Source organism: Camelus ferus, chromosome 1, assembly GCF_009834535.1.
Source record: "Camelus ferus isolate YT-003-E chromosome 1, BCGSAC_Cfer_1.0, whole genome shotgun sequence".
NCBI lineage: Eukaryota > Metazoa > Chordata > Mammalia > Artiodactyla > Camelidae > Camelus > Camelus ferus.
Genome location: NC_045696.1, coordinates 28,307,320 through 28,333,679, shown reverse-complemented (window position 1 = coordinate 28,333,679; position 26,360 = coordinate 28,307,320).

The window sequence follows — 26,360 nt, the reverse complement described above, 5'->3', positions numbered from 1 at the left end:
CTTTGTAATTGTCAGTTCAGGTTGTCATAACAAATTATCATAGAGTGGATTAAACAACAATTTATTTTCTCACAGTTTTGGAGGCAGGAGATCTGAAATGCGTGCGCCAGCGTAGGTGGCTGAGTTCTGGTGAGCTCTCCTCCTTGCTTGAACACTGTCATCTTCTTTCTGTGTCCTCATCTGTTGGAGTGGGTAAGCTCTTTTGCGTCGTTTCAATTTTAAGCACACTAATTCTCCAAGGGCCCCACTCTTATGACGTAATTACCCCCTAATATGCTCTATCTCCAAAGACAGTCACATTTGGGATTAGAACGTCATTTGAATTTGAGGTGGGGACAAAATTCAGTCCATAGCACTCTTCAATCTTCAAATTTCTTAGACCGAAAAACCTCACATTATAATCCTTAGCAATCTAAAGAAGTTTTTTCCAAATGATAATTAAAAGCTGTTCTATTTAAACACATTTTTTTAAATCAAAAAACAATTGTTAGGCTATTCTTAACCAGTTAGTGGCAAATTTAACTGAATCTTGCCTAAATAAAGAACTTCATAATCTTCTACACACACAAAAAAAAGTATTTCTTTTCACAAAGACAAGATAAAAAATTTTAGACAGCTGTTCTTTAGTAAACTGTAGATTTTTATAGGTTTTCAACCTTACAATAATATTTTTAAAAAATTATAGAACAGAACTATTTCTTATAAATCAAGTTTTCTGCAGAATAAAGTATGTGAAAATATTTTCTCTAACATAAAGTACAATTAAAGATATTTTGCTTATTTTTAAAAATTTCTAAAATTAAAATAAACAATACATAGCTTATAATATGTAACCAACAGTAGTTAGCTAATAATATTGTAATAAAGCAAGTCTATTTGGAAATGCCTGATTCACAATAGTCTATTTAGTGAATAGTCCATTTGCTCCAGTGTAAAAAAAGAACATATTTATTAGCAGCAAAATTCATAAGTAATAGTATTGAAATGAAAAGAAATGCAGTGGGTTATAATACATTTTCTAAATATCATTACCTGTTCTTTGGGTTGAAGGGTTTTTCTTTTTTCTTAATTTAATTGTTTTTTTTCCCTTTTTTATTAAAAAAATTGAATTCTGTTAAATTATTAATCATTTACAGAGGTGAATTTTGTACATATATATTTCTTTAAGTTCAAGTAATATAAACCTGCATTTTTAGTCACTGTAATTCATCCTTACATTACCTCAGAAATGTCATTCCCTTGACACTTAATCATGTCAAAACAGTGGAATGTATGTCACATCCTCTGGGTGGCAAAGGTTTCTACAGGAACAACATGGAGCCATTGTGACATTTTTCTAATTATCAGTCATCTCATTTTGATGTAAGTGAAGGGCACTTGTTAAACATGAACATTCAGTTAATTTTTGCTATTCTATGTTGATTATTCAACAAGAAAAATGTGTGTTAAATGTTTTTACATTTATTTCCTACTAGTCTCTAAATGGCTTGTCCACTATATCTGCCTTCAGTGTTGTTAAAAGACTGGTGAGCACAGGGAATTTGTTTACTTGTTTGCATTTTTATCTCCAGGGCAGACACACGGTATATGCTAAGATAATTCCACCCCAATCTTTAAACATTCCTGCATATCTCATAACAGAAGTCTTTTAAGGAATATTCTCTTTACTATCTTATTTCAATGACACTTAAATATCAATACTAATTTGAGGAGAGAAATGGAAGAAATCTAAGTCAAGGATAACGGAGTCAAATCAGTAAGATTGTGGCTGGAGAAGATTTGGAAGGGACAATAGCACCGTCTATCTATACTATGTACTTACTTACACTATGCGAGCAATAAAGCATGCCTTGTTTATTGAAATGCCTCAGGTTGGAAACTCTTGTTTTCAAATAACAGAAACTCAATCTAGACAGAATTGAACAGTTAAAGGAAAATTTTAATGTAGGCATCTGAATAGCTTAAATAAGGAATCATCCTGTAGTACAGTTTACCTATTTTTATTTATGTTTTGCTTCTAAGATACATAAAATAGATTCTTCTCACATTGATAAGATGACTTCCAAAAGCTTCAAAGTGCTGCCTTCTTCCTTGTTCACTTTTAGGAGAAGTGTGTGTTTCTTATGCAGAAGAATAAGGACTTTTTCCTACTCAGAAGCCCATACCAAATATCTCCTTGGTTGGATAATTTTTATGCATCGCTGTCATGATCAGCTGCAAACCATTCACATGTCCACGGGAAAAGGAAGTTGCTGATTGCTTTAAAGCTCACATTTGGAGTTGTAAGGAATGGAGCAGCCCCAAGCTTGAGATGAAACCCCGCCTGAAAAACCAGGGTTCTGTGGCCAAAGAAAAGGGAAAATGAATGTGGAAGACCAAAAGCAGAGCATGCCCACTACTGCAGCTGGAGTGATATTCACATCGCTGAGAGCATGATAAAAGTGCAAACTCAGAAATCAAATGATCTTAGTTCCAACAAAGATTTACTAATTTTTAAGTATAAAACATCTGTTTGCCTCAATTTTTACATCTGAAAATGAGGATAATGATAGGATAATAAGACATGCAACAACGTTTTATTGTGAATTTTAATTTAGTTTAGAAATGTAAGTGCTTAGAATTGCCTAACACAAAGCAAATGCATAATAAATGTTCATAGTAATAATAATAATTGTTATTATCATTACATGTATATAATTTCCACAATGGGCATATATTACCTTTGTAATTAGCAAAATAAACATCATAATACCCATATCTAAAGTACTATTGTCAGGATTAAATACAATAATAATCCATGCGTTTATTTCCATTATAGCAGTTGTTTTATAGGCTTGTGGTCATTTGTTCAGTTGACACTAGATAGTTTATTAAATTTCTTTGAAGACAATGTCTCTATTGTATTTATCTTTATAACCCCAATGACAACTACAATGTTTATCATGTAGCAGATCCTGGTCAAATACTAATTGAAAATGTTGACCTAAAACAAATAGACTGCCAATTATTTCTCTAGCTAAAAAAAATAATATTAAATTAAAAAATAGGTTTATTTGGGATTAGCAAAGAATTGTCATTTGGGTCTGCAACCATAGTGAGCCACTTGCAAGTCTCCAGCAAATACGGAGAGGAGCACTCTTAAAGAAGGGAAGAAGTTGGGAGGGCTATAGTAAACAAAGGATCCATGGCTTTTCATTGGCCGAGTTGCAACACTCTCTCATTGGCTGAGCTCTTGCCAAGTCCTCTTCGGCTCTGTTATCTATTAGAGCATGAGAGCTCCCCCTTCCAGTCTCCCAACTCTATCTTAATTGAAATTTCTGTTTACTAATTTTCCCAAAAACAAAAGAAGGGAAGAGAAATAAAAGAAAGGACAGAAGGAACAAGAGAGGAAGGGTGTTGAAAGAGAAAAATGGTTTAAAAATTTGAGGATTTAGATGCTTATCCTGAGGGAACTCTTCTGCAAGGTCATGAGAAGTATCTGTATGCATTTTCTGTGCTGTCACATGATTGCATGTCTTCTGGGTGTACTTGGGAGGCTGAACTTGTAAGGGACTAGTAAGCAGAAATTTCAGGTAGGCAGTTATGTCAGCATGAAACAAACAAACAAAACAACTAGCACAAAGCAAAGTAAAAAATAAGGGCTATCCAACATGGTGCTTTTCCTCCACTACTCAGCCTGCTACCACAGCTCAAGTAGGGAGAATGTAAAGCGGGTTTATGAATGTCACCACTGCACATTGGAATGTAATAACATTTGCACTTTTAATTTTTATTGAATTAAAATATTTTTTGAGTTAGAAAAATCTTGAAATCTAATACTTAAAAACCAAAACCCTTTTCTTTAGTAAGAATTATTGCTATTAGTTTTTTTTTTTAATACTAGAAGGGATTTATCACAAAACAAAATGCAAAAGAATAGAATACTTGCCTTCTCATTCTTTTTTAATAAAAAAGAGCTGATGCGAGAATTCTGCACCCTCTATATTTGAGGAACAAAAGCTACATTTCACATTTGATCTACATGAGGCAATGAATAAAAGATCATAGATAAAAGAAAACCAGTAAATCATCATTTGCATTGTATTGATGTTTACTGAGGTATAAAATCCCTAGAATTTAGATGTGCCTTCACATTGTTATGAAGAAGGTGCTTTCCTCAAATAACATGGGATTCAAAACACACATTTGTGAGAATTGCTCTGAGATGAGTGCTGTCACAAATCCCCGAGAGAGAAAAATACTGCTGAGTTCTGTTATACCATGAGAGATGTAGAATTTTCTATATTTTAAGGCTTTGTTTTTTAATCTCACTTTATTATTTTTGAAAGACACATATACCTACACATAATGGCTAATTTTTAAGAACTTTTTTAAATAGTAAAATGTGAAAATAAAATCGGTAAACTTCTTGATTTACTAAGAAATCAAATGTACAGATTTAATTTCTTTTGACTTGCAATTTAAAGAAGGATATTATTCTCCAATATTTTTTTCCAGTCTTGATGTTGAAACTTCAAAAGAATGTGATCAAAATTAAATCAGAGTCAACGAACATGACAGTCATTTAAAAGTGTACTTACCAACATATTACCAGTTTATAGGATTAGTATCTTCTAATGCTTTTCTCCCAATCCAAAGTAGAAAAGAAGCTTACAGTTGATGCGTGACATTGCTGTATCTTGGTCTGTTTAACACTTAAATTATAGAGCTTTATTGGGGGAAGAGAAAAAGAGAGATTGTTACGATGAAGTTGAGAGTGGGGTAGTAAAAGTTTTGAAGGCATAATTATGAGTCAAATTATTCATTGAAGTTTTAGGAAATTGCCAGGCCTGAGAATAATCAATATGGACGAGGAAGCACATGAAGCAAGGGACAATGTGTAGACATAGACAATAAAAACAGTAAGAACAGGAGTGTAATTAAGGATTTGGTAGAGTTGTAAAATTTCAGATTTGAGAGAGGTCCTAGAGAAATGTTTTACAATGTTTTCATTTTATGAACTCATTTATTAAAGTATAGTCTACTAAAAGTCACATATCATAAGAGTGCAGATTGAACTTTTATAAATATATACAACTGAGTTCACTGTCACTAGAATTAAGACAGAGAACATCACAACCTCTCAGAATCCTTCCTCTGTCCCTTTCAGTCACTAACTTTCCTTAAACGTGTCTGAATGTTGTCATATTAGCTTATTTTACCCTGGTTTTAAATTTCATAATTATATTTTACTAAGTAATATTTTTGAAATGTATCCATGATGTTTTAGGTAGTGTAACTCATACCTTTTCATTGAAGTATGATAACCTATTTTGAGACATTCTTTATTTTACGCACATTTTAGCTGTTTAAATTTTTTAACTTGTTATATCTGGTTGATACAAACATTCTTGCATATCTTACTACTGGACATAGATACTCATCTGCCTTTGGTTTATACCTAGGACTAGAATTTACCAATTTGAGCAAGAGACAGAGAAATGAATTCTAATTCATTCTACTTAGAACCTATAAACTGTAGGCTGTAATCACATTCTTTAGGAAACAACTGGGTTAACAAAAGACAATATTTCCATTTAAATGCAAATTGATATTGGTTATTTCTAATTTTATTATACTTTCATTAAGAGTAAACCAAAGTAGATTTACATTTTCCTGTGTTAATTATTAAATAAAACTAAATATTATTGTGAATAAATTGCTTTGCTTTTCTGACCTTATGATATTAACTTTTCATCAAGTTTCTTGATCTAAAAGTAAACAACCTGTTTAAAGAAAATAGAATTGTTAAATTTAAATAACATGCCTATGTTTGTGGGATTTTCTTCAGTGCTTTTAATGGAGTATTATGAAATGTCAAAGTAAAACTATGAATAATTTGGCATTAATTATTGAATACTTACTTAATTCCTATGGATATGTACTTTATCTGAATACCAATTAAATATGGATACAGAGACAATAGTTAACCATTAATATTTATTAACAGTTTATTCTATCAGCAAGTTAGCAGTTCCCTTGGTTATGTTGTAAAATACTAAGAAAAAATGCATTCTCTTATTTTCTGAAGTGTGATTATAAAACAGGCTGTAATTGGACACATTTATACCTTACAATTTGTAATATATTATAAAACTAGCATCTTTTGTTATTCACAAGTTATCAGAATGGTATCTTAGAGTAGACATTAAAAAGAATATTTGTCACCAATGTCCTTAAACTCAGAAATTAGAGGAGAACATAATTACTTTTGCACTCCAGTTATTCAGAAAAACATGATATAATGAAGACATCTTGATATCTAGCAAAGGAAAATACATTTAACATCCATTAGTATTGCTGCTATAAAAAACACAGAAAATAACAAGTGCTGGTAAGGATGTGGAGAAAATTCAACCCTTGTGCATTACTGGTGGAAATATAAAATGACACAGCCCCAGAGGCAAATGATATAGTGATTTCTAAAATAATTAGCCATGGAATTACCGTATGATCCAGCAATTTTACTTCTGAATATACACCCCCTTCTCAAAATTGAAAGCAGCTATTCAGATAGATATTTGTACACCCATGTTCATAGCAGCATTATTCACAATATCTGAAAGATGGAAGTAGCCCAAGTATTCATGGATGGATTAGTAGATAAAACATGGTGCGTATGTGTATATATATATGGTTGAATATTATTGTCTTAAAAGGAAAAAAACCAAAAAATTTAAAAATTAAAAAATTAAAAAGGAAAATTTAACACATGCTACAAAATAGATAAATTTTAAATTTATTTTTTATTTTTTAAATAGATAAATCTTGAAGACACTTTGCCTCAATCTTTCTCACCTACCTTTAGCCTGACACATCTATATTTTATTATCCTATCCAAATATCTGTGTACTCTTTTGCCAGCCACTAACTGTAATATTGAAGACAGAAAGTGGCTCCAATAATTTACAAACTAATAACCTTTACTATTTGATTATAGTTTTACAAACTTTGAGTAAGTTGAATTTCCTTCCCCTTATCACAAACCTTGTTTAGACAGCACAACCCTTTACTATTATTGTGTATTTATTTTTAAACACCTGTATAAGTCATATGTGACTCTTTTGGTTGAATTGCATACTCTGGGGCATCTTTGTCCAATGACCTCTTGAATACTTGTTGTATATGAAAACAGGCTTCAAGGTAATATATCGTTGGGCAAAATGAAAGTAATTGTTAAGACTATTTTAGTGTAGCATTCCATTTACATTGAGTATAATTAATATTTTATCTATTATATTATTGTCAAAGCAAATTGTAGTTTATCTTTATTTTGAAAAAATTAGAATGGGGAAAACATACTTTAAGAATATTTTGTGGGAAATAATTCTGCTGTTGAGAAGTATATTTTATTAAGTTCCTTTAAATTTAAGCAATACAAACTAAAATCTACTCATGCATTAAACATTTTTAGCTTCCTAGTATGTACGGCGCTGTGGTTGTCCGTGAGATAATGTGAGAAAACTCAACTGCCAGTAGTCATGCATAATTAGAGAATTATGCAATTTGAGAGCCTGAAGGCATCTTAGCAATTATCTTATCCAACAATCCTATTTTACTAATGTGAAACAGTTCTCAGAAAATTTAAGTGATTCAGGTTAAGAAAGAATCTTATGGTAATATTCTGAGTGTTACTTATTAAAATAAGCCAGCATTTCCTCCAGAATTACTTATATGTTTATGTTTCATTAAAGTATCTTGACAGTTTAAGACATACATGCACGTAGGAGGTATATAAAGCAGAAAACTGTTCTATATGTAAAAGGTTTTATTTTATTTTTTTAACCTTACAGTATTTCTGTAGAAATACAGCAGAATTACACTGGTTTAATGTTTGGTTGTTCAACAGTGGGTAGTAGTGCGCTCCATACCCACTCAAGAATTTTTGTTTTAAGAACTGGCATGGTCAGGCTTCCAAGTTCCAAGCCAGCTCTCGGGAGAGCCGTGCACGACCAAGCAATTCCTCCGTTCATTTGTCACTAGTCTTTAGAGCAGGTCTTGCCTCGTCATCCCCTGTCACGTTATGAAGCAGATTTTTCTATTAGTGCAACCTTTCCAAAATTGTTCTCAGTTGTGCATGCTTGTGTTTGTGTGTGTGTATGTGTGTTTCTTCCTGGCTTCTGGAAGAAAGTCCCCAGTTCCTGATTACCTTCGTTGCAGGATTTGGTTAAGAATTTTATGACGATCAGTGAACACTGTCTTTATGTTAATCAATGTTTCATGTGTCCTGAATTAGCAGAATCAATGCCGGAATCAATTAGCACATGAGACTATGCAGCTCACCATCTCCCCATTCCTGGGTGATGGCCAAGTAATCTGATCTTCTGCAAGGAAACATTACCTTGGAACTCAGACTAGGTTCAAACTTTTGTGCTGCTATGATATGAAAAGCTAACTTGTAAAAGACCTCAGAAAATGACATTCCTTTCACTATACAACAAAGCTCATTTTCCTTCCTGATGCCTCTACCTCCTGGTTTGCTTTGGATAATAACCGAGGTGTCATTTGTTGCCCTTCACTTGTTGCCACAAAGGCATCTCCTCTGATATGGTTTTATCATCTTATTTCTTCTTCTCTTAAGGTTCTCCTTTCTACTTAAACTATTTTTAACTCTTTTAATTCCAGTCATTAAAGGCTGTTTAATACATTGCCCACAAATCCCTTTTAACTCATGTCAACTTTTCTCTTTCATGCAATTTCCCTGATCCTCTCTACCCATCACCTATTCACTGAAATAGTAATTCATTCCTTTTCAGGACAAAATGAACTTTAAAATAGGCAATAGGACAATAAAAGTCACAATAATAGAAAAAATGTATTAAATTAAAGAAAAAAATTGGGTCAAAAAAGAGATAAGAGAAAAGATAAATAGAAGAAAAAATTGACACAAACAGATTCTAAAAAAAAAATCCATGTATCTATAGATAATCTGTATATTTGTTTCTAATATTTTAATTCCTCTTTGAGAACATAATTAGTTGCATGATTCATGATCTCCATAAGATAAAAACAAGACTGTTCAGAAGCTGAATTCTCTCAGATTGAAACATGAAATTAATAAATTTTTTACTTGTCCTCACAAAAAGAACACTATAATTCAGCAAATGGAACTTCTACAACCCATTTGTAATTAGTAAAAGTTGTGTACAACGTACGACCAGAGTTTTAGAGACATTTCTGTTAATGTATGACAGTATCGTAACATCACTCAAAAATTCAGAAAGGAAAACATCTAAGAAGGGACCAAAAGAAAACAATTCAGTCAAGAAACTCCAAAAACCTAGTCTAAAGCAGAGGAAAATGATAGCACCCAGGTGTGAGATGGAAAATGCATGCCAGCTTCATTCCTCACTGATGGCATCTCCACTGTTGAAGGCACATGTCTTAAACTGATTGTTAAGTCCTTTTACCTGGGTTCATAAGTGGCCCCACGGAACCACTTGGTAATCAGCTGGTCACGGAATTTGAGAAGAGGCCTGGATCCTATCAGTTTACTCAAGCCATAGATGTTCTGCATATTCTTCAAGCATTACTCCATAAATGTCATTTTTCTTTATTGACCTTGTATGTGTAATGAGAGAAAGTGACAAATACCTAGCGCAGCTATTCTAGAATGGTTTTTAGTAAGGATTCAGTTTTATCAGTCTTCTTTGTGAATGGAAACTAACTTTCTCTTTTCCAAAAGCAGCAGCCTAAATGAAGAGATATATAATATATATAGTATAAAGCCACTCCAACATTGCTTTTGGGTGTAATAAGAAAGTAATTTCAGTACAGTGTCTTAAAATCTTACGGAGTTTTTTCTTTCTTTCTTTCTTTCTTTCTTTCTTTTTGGTAGGGAGGGGTGGGGGCATTAACAGACAGATTATAAAAATCATATGTAAATACAAAAATGCAGAAATCAATCAAGATTAGCCAAGGGAATTTTAAAGAATAAAAAGAAGAAAACTAGAAGAATCATACTCTACATATGAAGACCAAAAATAAAGCTACCTTATTTAGGTCAGTATGATGTTGATCAAATAATTTAAAAATTGATCAGTGGAACAGCTTAGAAACTGTCATACATCTATGGTTATTTAATTTATGATAAAGATGATGATGAAGAATAGTGTGAAAGGATGGTATTTTCAAGAAATGGTGCTGGGCCAGATGACTATCTGCATAGAAAAAAATTTAATCTTGACCTCTACTTCAAAACGTACACAAAGAATAATTTCCAGGTGGATTGTGGATCTAAATTAGAAAATTAATTAAATTAAGAAGTACTCTAGTCATTATAAACTACTCTACAGATTAAGAGCTACTCTACTCAAAAGTCATCACTAAGGAAGTGAAAGGTAGTTTGAGAGTGGGAGGATATATTTGTTATGTATCTATTTGACAAAAAACACAGTATATTGTATATAAAGAAGTCATACAATTCCATAAGAAAAAGGCAGACAATCCAGTTTAAAAATATGCAAGAGTTGAATATGTACTTCACAAAACAAGATATTTAAATAACCAATAAGTATATTATTCATCAAGAAATTTCATCATCCATTAAGAAAGTCAGTGCAAGGCTAGGACTAGTCTATGGCCTGGGCACCAAAGTTAAGGAGGCATCACTTTTAGAGTCAAGCAAACGTCAAATATAAATTGATACAATCATTTTTGAAACTGTGTTTTATATCTACTCATACATATTCTTTGAGCCAGCAATTCTCCTTAGATATATACCCAACAAAAATAGGAGTACTATGTTCACAAAACAGAAGTACATGAATATTTATAGGAGCATTATTTGTAATAACCAAGACACTCCAAACTGCTATCAACAGAAAAATGGATAAGGAAATTATGATAAAGTAATAAAATTGAATACTATACAGTAATAAGAAGTGGTAGAGTGTGAGTGTGTGCCTAGCATGCATGAGGTCCTGGGTTCAATCCCCAGTACCTCTGTTATAAATAAATAAACCTGATTACCTCCCCACACCAAAAAAAACCAAAAAACAAAACAAAACAAAAAAACAACCCAAAGTGTAATGTGTGAACTTTGATTGGATTCTGGTTCTAAAAAAAAAGCAGCTATAAGAATTTTGAACTACAACTATACATAGGAAACATGATCTTATAATGTAGAGGGATGAAAGCCAGACACAAAGATATATGTCCTGAATTAGTATGCTTATATACATTTCAAAAACAGGTAAAACTAATCGATAGCCGGGGTAATGATCAGCCTTGAAAGGGAATAATCCTGGAAGGGGCCAGAGTGGGTTCTGGGATGCTGCTAAAATTCTGTTTATTGAAAAGACTGCTGATCACATGAGTGTGGAAGTTCGTTGATTTACACACTTATCATTAATGTACCTTTTAGCTGCAGGCATTCAATTTAAAGTATATACCAAATAAATGAATAAACAAACAAACAAGTCATGTTAGAAGCACTTAAACAGAAACTAAACCAAGGGAGTCCCTGAAAGCCTGGAAGTAATTAATATTTGGAGTGTCTCTACACAAACATCTTGACCAGTAAGACTCAATATGGATGGAGGCATTCACATGGCCCGAAACAATGTCACATTCTCTATACTTTCATAGGCTTCATCTACATACCTATTCTACAGACATCTTTGTTGTCAGTTTTTCAAACTTGGTCCTTCAAAGTTTCTAAACGTGCTAAGTTGACACTAAATCAAACAGATTAGTTGCTTAATAAACAGTAGTATTGTTTATTCATGGTCATTTTGCTTTTACTTTAATTACTTGTTTTGTTGTCAAAGTTTCCAATTTAAATATCACAAATGTGTAGAATGACAAGGAGTAAAATAATGTGTATGAAATACACTCTAAAATATATGAAGAACAGTTTTATAAAATACAAGAGCTGTGGAAAAATAGACATGTCAATGTAAAACCAACTGATTTCTATACAATATAATGGAAAATAAGCATCTCATATTCTGGATAGTAGTCAATGCAGAAGCATCCTACGGTTTTCTGATATTTAGATAAAATTCATTTAGAATTAGAATTATCATCAGGTAACATAGGATACCAAAAACCTACTCTGATTGTTGACGCAAGTTAAAGGAGATAAATTTTTTAAATGTGGACATAGGAAAAGAGAGTTACTAAAGGATTCTTTAGATGTAAAAAGTGAACCACCAGAGGTCGGAAATCAAAATACAGGCTCAGTTAATCATAGAACAAAGAATGGAGGGGGTTAATGTTTTACATAAATTATATAAATCGCAGGGATGGAATAGCTCAGTGGTAGAGCACGTGCTTAGCATACACGAGGTCCAGGATTCAATCCCCAGTACCTCCAGTAAAACAAACAAACAAACAAACAAACAAACCTAATTACCTCCCCCAAAAATAAAAAAAAATTAAATAAATAAGTAAATAATGTAAATCAAAACATGTGTATTTGAGAAAATCAAGTCATTTTTCCCTTAACCTAGTTTCCTGTGACCATTAATAAATCTGTAAATAAACAGTGTTAAGAAGGTGTTGGAGTTGTTTTATCTCCTCTACCTACTGGAATCACTTTGACAGATCCTAAGAGGGGAACACAGGATCTTTCAGTTCCTTAGCAATGCTCTTCAGTTGAATTGGAATTCTAGCACTATAACAGCCTGTCAGTATCAAAGAATATTTCCTTCTTCGTGGCAACCAAGAAGGTTGAATCCACTTAGTATAAAGGGTAAAGAAAGACATTGTCAAGACAGACACGTGAGCCTGTGTAAACTAAACAGGCTAGGAAGTCTTGATCTTGGTTCTTAAAGACAAGACTACCAGGAGATAGATTACCTGAACAAAATCTGCTCTAACAGTAACTCACCACAATTAGAGAATTAAGGTGTGACCCAGATTTATACGTGGGTAAATGTTTAATAGAGTAATTTTATAACATTTTTCCTGTAGAAGAAAGCATTCTTTGCCTTATCCAAATTTCTTTTCTTTTTTGTTTTCTAATAGTTTATACTACATTATAATTGACTACACTGAACTTGAAGGCTAAGATTAATTCTGTCCGTTGTAGTTTCTTCATATAGCCTACTACTTGCCACATAGTAGGTGCTAAACAAATGTTTAATTAATATTGTTGAATATTAAAAAAAAACTCTTAGTTTGAATAATTTATTGTACTCAAATAATGATAATTTCAAAGCAAATCAATCTTATTAGTTACTATTTATTCATCTAATACAGGATCTAGTGAAAGGACTAGCCAATATTTGTGATTAAATTGCCTATGTTAGAAAAATAAAATTTATTTTGTCTTTAGTTTATTCCAGAAAGGGGGGATGAATTTCTGTTTGTATATTATCTGATCATTTTTAACTGCCTTGCATTTGACTGATCACACTGAGATTAATTTTTTTTCCTACTAGAAAGCTTTACAGGTATTTTAATGTTCATATATGAATATCTCTATGCGCAGCTCATATTTTATATGACTCTTGATGCAGCTTAACTTACAATGAAGAAGTGTTTTGAACAATAGTGCCAATAACTGAAGTCCTAGTGCAACAAAATGACACATCACAGATCAGGGCCTAAAACCGCTTTTGACTTCAGCAGCCGCTGCTCACCGCCCGGCAGGCTGCCTGAAGCAGCAAGTAGGGACAGAAACAGGGGTTTCTGTGGGTCATGTCATCTGTGTTGTTGCTGAGAGAGGTGTCCTTATCCTGCTGTTTCTGTAGTTCTATTTGGCTTGCGTTCTCTCCAGGCTTTGTAAGCAATGTAGCCTCTTCTTGTTCCCTCTGAGAATCATCTGAAGGCTTTTTCCTTTCTCAACACATTAGGAAACCTGGAAACCCACGACATTCTTAATACTGATGAGACACATCTCTGTTACAATTTTCTGCCTGATAAATTCTTAACATTTCCTGTGGGCGAAAACCATAGGAAATTGCATGGGGTAGAGGGGATGAGTCCACTGCTATTTTATTTTCATATAGATGGAAAATTCTTCTCTACCAGCACATTGATATTCAGACCATCTCAGGCCAGAATCCTCCGAGCTAATTATTTTGTTGCTCAGCGAACAATAGATATTTGAATTTTTTTTTTTTTTTAGTATGCAGTGAATGGACTCTTCCGCAGTTACAGATATATACCTGACCTATATTTAATTATTTTAAATATGCATTGCATTGCTTTCAAGAGACTAAAAGTGTTGTATGGGGACGAACAAAGTTATGTTTAGAGAAGCAACACAATTTTGGCTGAACGCATTGTTGGCCTGTCCATCTGGAGATCCGAGCCCAAGAGAGACAAAATGAATATTCTGAGAGGAAAATTTATTATAAGATGATGGCAACTGCCAGGCAGGTGTAATTTATTATAAAAGGATGAAGCAAACCCCATGGGCCACCTGGTTGTGTGAAGGAATGGTGGTTGCATGAATCTCAGGGTTTTTGTTTCTGTTTTGTTAACACAGGCTGATAGGACCCACGGCCTTCACAGTGAGCCCCAGTGAACCACAGAGGCATATGCCACAGACAACTCAGGAGTGTATGGTCTCCTTAGCGCAAAGCCATCATTCCATGGAACACACTGCTGTACATCTCCCTTTTATGGTGGGTCACAAGTAGCATCTTTTGTCTGTGGACACAACATTATTTTTAGTTATATAATTCACAGCAGTAAAGGAAATAACACAATTTACTTGAAAAGGTTAATGCTTTTCTTGGACACCTAATTTAAAACATTCGTCTTTCTGGTTGAAACCATGGCTGTAAAGAGTTAGTATAAAAGTGGAGTTATAGCTCAGAAGTTCAATAAGCTTCTAAGAGCACTTAATGCTCAAACAGACTAAAAGTGTTTTTATGGAGATCAATGGGCAATTCACTCCTTCCTTGCATTTTATTTTTCCTACAAAGTGGAATGGTTCCCCTTAATATTTAAGACACACAAAAATCTTTGTTAAAATCTATATACTGATGAAATCTTTTAACGCTGAATGTGTACAGTGGGTGCAGATTGATATGGGTGGTTATAAAGGTAGTTGGGCATTTGGTGTCTCTTATGGGCTGTCCTCAGAACTTGGGAACATGTACTTCCAGGCAGGAACCCAGGCAGGACAGAGAAAAAGCCATGGGTCAGAAACCAGCTTCTGAGCAGACATTCCCAGACTGCGACACTCAGACCCTTACAACGTCCACAGGGATAGAAGCCCATTGGTCCTGCATATTGGGTTCCCCACTTTGCATTTTGCCAAATCAGAAATTAAAAACCAACAAACCATTTTCATTATTGCTGTCATTTTACGAAAGGACATTTTTTACAGAAAAAAAAAGTTTAGGGAGGTTATATCAAAATAAGATTGTTTTCAATTAAGTCATTAAGGCTTAGGCAGACTTCCAGCAGTTCCTCATTTTCTTCCCCTTTGTAGACGTGGGGAAAGAGTCCATCTGGACCAGTCCAGTCTCGGAGGGCATGAGGAAGCCTCGTGTTTGGTTAAGAACAGCGGGGAAACGCGCAGAATCCTACCCTTTGTCATATGTGCAGTGTTCACACATCTATTCTGCGAGCATTTAGTGAAGGCGGCCTCGGGACAGGCCTTGACAATGTAGAAGACCGATGTGGGCAAGAGGCAGAAGACCAGCATGGTCTGCCTCCTGTCCCCTCACACCCTGGTGCGGAGATAACTCAGAGATAAACCCCTGGAGCAGAAGAAATCGTGGTGACATCATGGTTGTGAGGACCGGTGGTCCCCACCCTGGCTCTGCATCCAACCACCTTGGGGACACAAGGACAAATATACTAAAATACTAGGTCCTGGGATCCACCTAGATTTTGATTTATTAACTATGGGTTGAACCAGACAGTGACATTTACTCTTTATTGCTGCATTAGGTGCGTGGAGGTTAAACTTTCCAGTAGTCACACAAGGATGATCATAAAGGCAACTGTCCCTGCCCTGCCCTCCTCCCCCATTGCCTCTAGTTTCTCGGAAGCTTTTACATATCCTGTACTTCTTTCTGGGGCAATATTTTAACTCTATTTCTCTCTTTTTAGGGCTGGCTTGGTATTGGAGAAAATATTATGATGTAGTCACGTGTGATCCCATTTCGGGTCCTTTTTAAAAACCAGCAACCACTTGCAGGCGTAGGGTTGGCTCTTGCTACCGTGAAAGGGGTCTGACTTCCCCGGGGAGGGGCCCGAGGCCCAAGCCCCACCACTGTCCCCTGGGGCTCGTGAACCCTGTCATCAGTCAGAGACCTCAGACTGGCCTCAGATGATTCTGTCATTTCCCTCTTGCTAAAGGGATGGGGACCAGCCTGTCAAGACAGAGTCCCGGGGGGTGGACTAGGAGGTTCTGAGCCTACAGCTGGCCTGAGAGATGTCAGCAGAGCAAGATGTGATTAATGAGATAAATGGGGCCAAATGAAGCAGAAAGTAGGACCTCTCCCTCCGTAGAGGTCCACTTGGGAAGACAACCTAATGAATTAGAGACTCAATGGGAGGTATGAGCCAAATATGTCCACAGGACAGAAGGAACCCGGGTCCCTGTCTCAGCCCTCAGCACAGTCACCCCTTCTAGGAAAATGGATTGAACAGGGACGTGCTGGCTGCATAGAATCCATGAAATGATGAGATCCAACCAGTCCCAGTGTAGTCTCCTAAGTTGTGAGGATGGATTCCTAGTCCTGGTTAAACATTTGGGGACACCCTTCAGTCTGGGGCCTTGTCTTCCCACAGTGACCACACACTAGGTGGGAGGAAGCCTCAGAGGAGGGCGATCCCTGGGAACTCTGGGGGCAGGACCAGGTTTCTCTGCAGCAGAAGGAAACTTTAACTCAGGAGAATGGCTTTCACCCAGGACAGAGCCCCACCACACTCTGCCCTGACTTGCTCTTAGGCACAGAAAGGGACAGGGTCTGGCCCTGCTTTGACCCTCTAGGTTTGCTGTAGGGCCAGGTGGGCCTCGAGTGGCCCAGCTCTAGTCTGTGATCAACCCTTCCACCTGCCCCAGGGCCTAAGTAAGTGAAGTCACTTTCCACTTTCAAAGCAAAGCTAGGGACAACTGTTTACTCGGACCTGGCCTGCCTCCCCTCCCCCAGCCTAACTGCCCAGCGTTGGTGGTCAGGCAGTTAACCTTGGAGACGGAACATCACAGGGTTCTGAGCGGTTATTTGGGGCCCACAGGACACTGGTCCTCAGAGGCAGAGCTGGGGAGGCCTCACAGCCATGGAAGTCTTACTGCTTGCCCTTGGGTCCACTCTCCAGCTGATCCTGGAGCCCCTGTGGAGCGCTCTGCTGCTTGTTATGAAAGCTTGACACACAGTCCCAGGTCTCCCTGTGTTTCTCTGGGAGATCCTAGTGTGTACTGGGGTGCTGGTCCTGGCAGTAAATAGATGGTACACTTTAAGAAGGGAGAAGTCGCTCAGAAAAATGTCTTCAGCCCAAGATGAAGTCTGTGGAAAATGGAGAGAGACTACTGGACCGATGACTCAGGCCCATGAAGTCCTCAAGCCACCTGGGCTCGAGGCCAGTCCTCCCTTATTACGAATCTTAAGCTTTTGGGCCTTGAAAGAAAAACCAAGGAAGACATTGTTTCAGGGCACTGTTGACTTTATGGAAAAGGCACAGAAGAGCCAGCCTCCGCAACTTTCCCAAGTCACTGACGGAAAACACATCTTAAAACCATCAGAGAAAATGGAGAACAATCTCAGAAGAAAGAAGAGAATGATTTGAATAAAAATATTCGTTTTCCAGAAGTCCAGAACTGTTTCACCCAGAAATTGGGAGAAGGAAGCGACAGGTCCAGGGAAAGGAGTTGGGAGGGAGGCTGGAGTGGCCGAAGGCAGGAAAGGCACAGGTCCTGCAAGATAGGAATCAGCCGATTAAGAGCCATAGCAGACCACCTGCTAAAGACCACCCCGTCGCCCGACCTCCTTGGAGGTCATGTGGATGGAGGGCACGCAGACATCCAGCAGGAGGAAGCAGAAAATGGCCATCGCCCTGTCCGTGGGTCAGAAGGTGATCTGAAAGGCATCACAGATGATGCTGACCACAGTGTGCCCCTTCCACATCCTCAAGAGGGACATCAGGGGACAGCCAAACGCTTGCAGGAAGAAAAGCAGACTGATCCAAGAGCTTACAGCACAAACAACAAGTCTCCAAGTAGAAGAAGCGTCTGTGAAGTGTGAGAATTCCCAGCTTGATGGTGAGACTGAGCAGCTGAAGCTGAAACTTCAAAGTCTGCCTGATGCCTATGATGACTACATGGTGCAGCTTCACAGATAATTCTCTCAGGTGGAAGCTTGCTGCTCAGAAGTGAGGAAGAAACTCACCAATGTGTGTAGAGACCTGGACTCCACAGGTCAGATGTGCGACCTCTGCAAGAAGATCGCCCAAGATGCAGGCGAAGAACTGGAGAGAACCTCTTCCTACCACCTCAAAGGGATCTGCTTCCAAGAGAAAAGAGCTGAGGGAAGCTAGCTGGCTGCAGTGGCCACCTAGAGAAAGCTCCAGGACCTGTGAAAGGAGAGTGACCGCAACAGACAGATGCTGGCCAAGGTCGAGGCCAACTTTCAGCCTCTCCCCAGGGGCCCTGGTGCTCCTGCTGCTCCACCCGCAGCCCTTGGAGGCCCAGCAGTGTCAGGAGGGTCCCTACGTCATCAGGCCCCCCAGGAAGGAGGAGAGTAACGCGGTGAGGGTCCAGGGACCTGGGCTCACCTGCAGGTTTGACTCAGCTCACAGCAGCTGGTCGACACTCACAACCACAGCACAACGTCTGCATATGTGTTCTCTTTTGAAGATAACTTTGATTCTTATCTTTTAAGTTTAGCTCCTATAACATAATTGAATTTTCATTCATACAGTTTATAAGTTTATAGTTTGTAAGTTTTTTTCAAATAAAGTTTAATTTAATGCAATTCTTAATGAACAATTTATCAAAAAAAGAGTGCAAAATGTCAACTCCTCTAAATTATCCAATGATTTTAGACCATTTAATAAAAATTTATAAAGTTTGAGTGGTGCTGTAATGAAGTGTTTTGTTTTTTGTTTTTTTGGTTTTTTTTGTCATTGTGTTTTAAAACCAATCTAATTTATTCAGGCAAATTTAAGATTACCTGTACAGATTTCTAATAACAGCTCAGAGAAGAGAGAAATGGTTTTTATTATTTCAAATATCTCTATGTTAAACTCCAGTGATGGCTTAAGGAGTAGTGATTTAAATTAAATACATTACTTATGCAATCTTATTCTGGAGGATGCAAGAAAGAAGGGAAGGGTGGCTTTCCTGAAGGGTCCTTATTTGACTGGAATTCCATTTCTAGGGCATGGCATTCAGTTTTTTCAGGCTCAGAAACGTGGGTATAGGTGCACCCTGAGTCCCTCAGTCCAGGACATTAAGTCAGGCTGACTGCACTCGCAAGAGTCTAATTTACAAGATAACCAAGTGAGGCCTAATTATTATTAAATAAAACATATAGCTATCAAGAGGAATGAATACTTCTATTTACTGATCAGCATATTCCTTCCCTACAGGCAAGTTAAATTATAATTATATGACTTCACAGTCAACATGGGAATCAAGCAAGAGCAGTTAATTGGATATTTTATTGCCTAATGCCATCAAGCCCTGAGAGCTTGAAGCGCTCTCCCCAGCGCAGATGGAGCAACAACGGTCAGTCGCTCCTGGGTGGAAGCTGGGGTTCCGATGGAAAATCCCTAACAATCTTCCAAAGGAACAGACAGATAAATAAGTTGAAAGTGTTCAGCATACTGTGTTAGATATGAATATGCATCTTATTAAATGTAAAGTGCTCAGCTATGTGTTGCATTGGTAAATATCACCTCTGCCTAGCACATTTCTTTAAACAGATCTGTAGAAAGTTTCTATATATATAGAAGCTTTTGAGTCTCTCAAAAGCCTTGAAGCATCTATCACTCCACAGAGCAGCAGTTCTCAATATTTTTAGTCTCAATAACTCTTTATACTCCTAAAATTATTAAGAGCTCTGAAGAATGACTGTTTATTTGGATGAAATCAATCAGCATTCATTGTAGAAACTAAAACTGAAATGAGATTTCTTTATTCATTCATTTAAAAATAAATCCTTACTTAACATAAATAATGCATGTTTTAAATAGCTCTATTTTTTTAAAAATTTGTGAGTAGTTTGTATTTAGTGTATGTGTTCTCTTGTAAAACTATCAGATCGTTTTACAAGCTTTGTTAAAATCTGTCTTAATAAAAGACAGGTGTATTCATCTTTCTGTTTCTACTTTCCATCTATTGGTTTACGTATCATGTAGCCACTGAGGAAACATACTTTACAGTCATGAGAGAATACAAGTGAAAAAGGCAAATGACCTCATGCAATTATTATTTAAATAGTTTTGATCTTGGGACTCCATTGGAAAGCTCTTTGAGACCCTAACTGTTCACAGATTAATTTTTTTACCCCTACATGTTAAGTTCACAAATGCTCTAACAGGAGTTTTCATTCCTAGCTGCACAAGAGAATCACGTGAAACTTTAAAAATACCCGACTTACTTACACACAGATCAGTTCTCGGGAACTGCTAATGTAGTCTTCTCCAACTGCCATAAGGACAAGTTTCTCTAGGCTATTTATCTCCTCTCTGTCTTCTTCTTCACCTCCCAACCTGTCTCCTTAAAGCTAAGTAAACCATTGCTTGCTTGCTGATGCCTGATAGCTGGGTGAACCCCATCATTTGCTGCCATTTGATGAACCGCCTGTTTATACAACATTTTTAAGGTCATTCAACAAAAACTGCTGACTGGTAAAGCCAAAGAGGACAGAAATCTGAAAGGACAGAAAGGAAGAAATATCTGGTTCTATGTCAAAAGTATATAAATTGGGAAGAAATCATATAAGAATAAGGAAATTGTAAGAGAGTGGTCACTAGATCAGGAGGAATTACTTGAACTCTGAAGATTTAGGGAGAAGGAAATCCATTCAAGTTGTCAACAGGTTTTTAAGAATTGCCCAGTGGGACTGAGCCCCACTCTGACATTCTGCGGTTCAGCCCTGTAACATTCATGCTAACTGACCCTGGGTTAACTTAGTACATGTTTCTCAATCCCAGTTAAAGTAATAGTAATAATCTCTCTTTTTCCCAAATTCCAGCTTTCACCTTATGAAACTATCCTCAGATTTCCTATCTGTGCTCACATTCTTTTATTTTTCAGTCTTCAATTTTTTTACATTTCGTATAATTTTATTTTCTTAGTAGTATGGCTCAATCTTGCCCCTCAGCTAGGTAAATAATACAAAGTTATGGTGCCAACCGGTGAGCTACTGGGCCACCTGCCACTGTGCACCTCTTAGTACCACTTTGCCTATTTCTTGAGGTGTCTCACCATCATGTCTTATTAAACTGCTAATCCCCGACTTGCCACTGTCCTACCGATAACAGATTAAAAACCTAGAGATTGAACTGTCTCCAGAGAAGTATCCGTGGACTCCTCCACTTGGTTTCAAGCCCAGCCCTGCTTGTCCATGCTAAGTAATGGAGTAATATTCGACAGAGTCCCAGGATGGCCTACAGGGCGATATCAGCATGCTAACTCATTGAGAAAACGTTTTTTTCCAGTATGATTGGACAGAGAAAACCATTTGAAACATTCCCTCTAGAAGAACTTGCCTTTAAATTTCCTGTTATATTCCCTTAGGGTCCATCAGAGCTCTAAGGTGATATCATAGTAAAGAGATGAAGAGAACAATAATTCTTCTCAGGTTACTGATGTCTCAGAGGATGTTGTGCTTCAGTATTTGTGTTTCTTCCATTTAAAGTTCCTAGAGTAATATTCTAGGACAGAGAATTGGACAGAGAAAACCATTTGAAACATTCCCTCTAGAAGAACTTGCCTTTAAATTTCCTGTTATATTCCCTTAGGGTCCATCAGAGCTCTAAGGTGATATCATAGTAAAGAGATGAAGAGAATAATAATTCTTCTCAGGTCACTGATGTCTCAGAGGATGTTGTGCTTCAGTATTTGTGTTTCTTCTATTTAAAGTTCCTAGAGTAATATTCCACAGTAAGCTAAGGCCTCCTGTCTCCTATCTACCAATTCTTCAACAATGAGTGTCTCTCCACAGTAATGTGCCTCATTTCATTCATCAAACCTCATTAACATTAATTCATCATCAAGAGAGGTTCTGACTGACACATTAAAAAAAATGTTAAGGGTTGATCTTTTTCACTTGTCATTCGTGACATACATTCATCATGTTCAAAATGGTGTTTCAGTGGGTAACATGAAATGACATTAAGAACCAGGGGTCTGTAACAGAATTTTCCAGACACTCTACATTTAAGGTTGTTTATTTTGCATGGTAGGGATTTCTGCCATATTGCAAATTAAATTACTATTTTTATGCTTTAAGTCCTATTTGACAGTAGAATCAAAGTACATGCTTTCCATTATAGATTTTCTTTCTGAGGTTGTTTTTGATGTAAAAACAGCTCATACAGAGATTTTCATCTATATTACATTTGAGTAAAGTTACTATAAGTTGATTAGGTAGGCTGAATAAAGTCTAACCAATTTTACCATTTAATACAATTTTTCTAGTGCTGACTCCCTTGGAATGTTCGAACATTGTGTTCAAATATTGAATGTTTCAAGATTTTCCAGTGCTGAGCTGCAGGAGAAGTGTTTCCGAGTGTGTAGTTGACTTGTGTTGCTTCTGGCCTCCTATTTTCCGTGACCCGTGCACAGCAGCACCCGATTTCCCTCTGGGACATCATCTCTCCCACACAGCCTGCCCTGTAGGAGTGAGAAGGTAAAGCAGGGTATTGTTTTCTCCCATCAAAGAAATGAAAGGAATGCCTGGAAGCTCCTGACATCAGACTCCTTCTGTAAATATCAGTCTCCAGTTGAATTTCAAATATTCCAGTGGTGGCTCTTAGGTGACCAGCCTTCTATATTATCATCTTCATTACTGTCTGTTCCACTTCTGGTTCTTAGTTTTTGTTTTTATTTTCACTAACTGTTGTTAACCTTTGATGCAATTTTATCCTTCCGTTTCTGTTAGTCACTTAGGGTCATTCTGTGTCATTAGCAGCCAAAGTACCCTGAATGTTACAGTGGGAAAGACCAAGAACAGAGTTTTAAGTTTTTTGCTTATGTATTTTGAGTCTAGTTCAGAGATAAGGAACATAATTAGATATCAGTGTGTCTGAACTCCATCCCAAAGTGTTTGATTTTTTCCTTCCATTCCTAGTGTTTCAACAGAGACTCGAAGGTGAAAATGATAGTTATTCCCAAGTACATAGAGCAAGATGCTAAGTCATTTACACAGGCAATGCCAAACTGCTGTGGCAGTAACTCTGTCTGCCCTACTCAGCATCTGCCTCCAGGCTATGTAAGGGAGTTGGAGAGCTTGGAGCGTGGGGGCTGTTTGGGAGAAAACTGTCAGTGCTTTGTGAGTTAAACACTCACATTCTCCCTCTCTCTCTCTTTCTCACGCGCACGCGCGCGCGCGCGCGAGCACACACACACACACTACACACACACACACACACACACACCTGAAGGGTGGTAATTTTTTTCTCTATCATCTCAGGCAAAGCAAAGCTTTAGAAATAGTTCTTAGAAAACTTAATAAATGTTCTCTGAAATTAAGGGGGACCGAAAGACCCCCAAATATAAATTTTAAATGTTTACATACATCTGTATATCTAGGAACTGAAGATTGAGTAAATAGCTATTGTACATCCATTTCAAGGAACACTGTTCAGTTATTTAAGTGATGGCACATTTGTAATCCTTCATACAGAAATATTCATAAAATATTTGTAAGTGAAAATCAACTATTCTTCCTGTATATTTATAATACTTGCACACAAATATTTTTTATAAGCAAAATAGGGGAAGGAAATAAACACAAATGATAGTGCAATGTATCTCTTAATGTTTTTCTCAGGTAGTTATTCTCTATCTAATTTTGCTATCTAAAATTTTAGCTTTTCTAAATAAATTTTATGTGTAAAAAGGCAGACGCTTATTTTTCAAGGAACTTGGCATTTTTTAAATAGTCAGTATGGTTATGGCAGGGCCTAAAGTACATCAGCAAAACAGAGTAATGACTGAAGGTTTCTTAATCTTAATCTGAAACATTGGTTCTGAGAAATAAAATCACAATCACTGTACTTGTGAAACTTTGGAGTTAAACAGCCTAGGCTTGTTTTATGGTTCTCAGTTTCTAACAGTGTTTCCCTGAGCCAGTGTCTTAACCTCCCTGGGTCCCAGATTCCTTATGTGTAAAATGGACATGTTAAGAACAGCTGTCTTATGGAAGAACTGTTCTGTGTATTAAGTGAAGCAATGAACATAAAGTGTTAGCCCAGTGCCCACTGTAAGGTCATCTAATAATGTGACGCCAGTGATGACGATGGTTTGATGATGAGAGTCACCAATTTCACCTTACGGAAACATGGTGATATAGATTCCCAGAACAATGCCAAGGGGTAACCCGGTCTCCTCCTACCTCTCTGGGGGTTCAGAACATCTGTTGCAATCACTTGGCGCAGTCTCCATGGTCCAAGGTACTTCGAGGTAGTCACTTGAAAGTACTTGCAGTAAAGGACAAGCAGAATAGTCTAACCTTTTTACACGTTGGATCAGTTTTATAGTTCTTCATGTTGTTTTTATTAACCAGAGGTTTGTTAATTACTGTATCAGGAAAAAGACCTCTATGAATGAATATTTTTGGGCAAACTGTTTTGTTTAAAATTACATGTCTCATGAATGCCTTTAATAATTTAATGTAAGGCATATGTATCTCGGACTGGACATTAATTTCCCAAAGTTCTTTTTCAAGAACTATCTAAAAGGAGTTTGGAAGCACTAACCCAGGGATTCACTTAGTTTTAGAACTTTTATTATTTACAAAAAAAATTCATCCCTCAGTAACTATTTGGGACTTCTAGGAATGCATTGCCATCCTAAATGATTAAAATATTGAGAGGTTTTGAAATATATTTGCAGATGTCAGGCTAAGGTTGAACATGCTAACTTAGCATCGAGTCCTTTATATCCTCAGAAGAGAAACAATAAAAGGATGGAAATATAGTCTATACTGAATTAATGTCCAGAAATGGCTTAGATGGATTCTGTAATAAACTCCAAATAATCAGATAATGTATTTCACTGAAATATCTGTCAAATACTTTTTAAAGAAATAGCTGGTCTTACTTAATCAACTTTATCCGTTTTTGAAGGAAACATGGGACTCTGTCTAAAATGAACTATGTCAGAATTTATTTCAGGCCTCTCGATTTTCTCAACTGGAAACTTTAAATTACTCAATGAAAAAACCCTAAAAATGTAAAGACATTCCAAAATCACATTCGGCTTTTTTCAGTTTCTAGACTGTATTGATCTGTTTCATATTTCTTTAGAGATACAAATCATCTTGTTAACAATGTTTTCTGTTTATTCTTGAGCATCAGTTGATGTGCATTCAGTTTGCAGCTTTTCCCTAGATACAAACAGCGAGGGTACCAATTAGGTTGGTGTTTTCTGTGAGGCAGGCAATTCTTCACAAAGAACCGGAATAAAACCAGCTGAGCTCACTAGGACACAGCACGGCTCTGGCCTCTGCCTCAGGCTACATTCAAAATTAAACTGAAGTACAGTAACCTCAACCTAGGTTAACAGACAAGAGATAGAGGTAATTTCATAGTATTGGAACTAAACAGGAATGAGAAACACTGTGTCTGAAAATCTAGAAATATTTATATATGAAAATCCTAGACATACAATGAAAATATTTCATGCTACTTGTGTTATTCCTGATGAATAAGATGGCATGCTATTAACAAGGTAGAAAGGATTCTTATCCAAAATGCATAGGTCTGGTATGTTATTTTACACACAAACACCCCAAAGCCACAATCAGGCATTCTATAGAAATAATTCAAAAGTCGATATGTGCTTCCTGCACCAATCGGAAAATTTAATTACATTCGTTGTTTTTTTTCCCTCCAAGTTGTTGATGTTTTCTCTCCCAAACTTTCACTAAATTCTTAACTTACTCTAGGTATTTACAGAGATTTTAACTTTCTTCAGTTATTAAAATGTACCCAAATCTAATTGCCTTCATTGTTTGGGATAATTACTCCAGATATTTTTTAAACAAGCAAAACATTAATAATATAAGAATAATTCAACTCCATTTTCTCCCACTCCTTTCATTCCACAGGTCGTTTTGAATACCTCAGTGCTGGGCAGGATGTTAGAAGCAAAGGATTCACAGCCGTGAATAACACTGACCAAGTCCCAGATCGCATGTGGGTCCCTCACATTTTCCCATGGCAGACAGACAATAAAT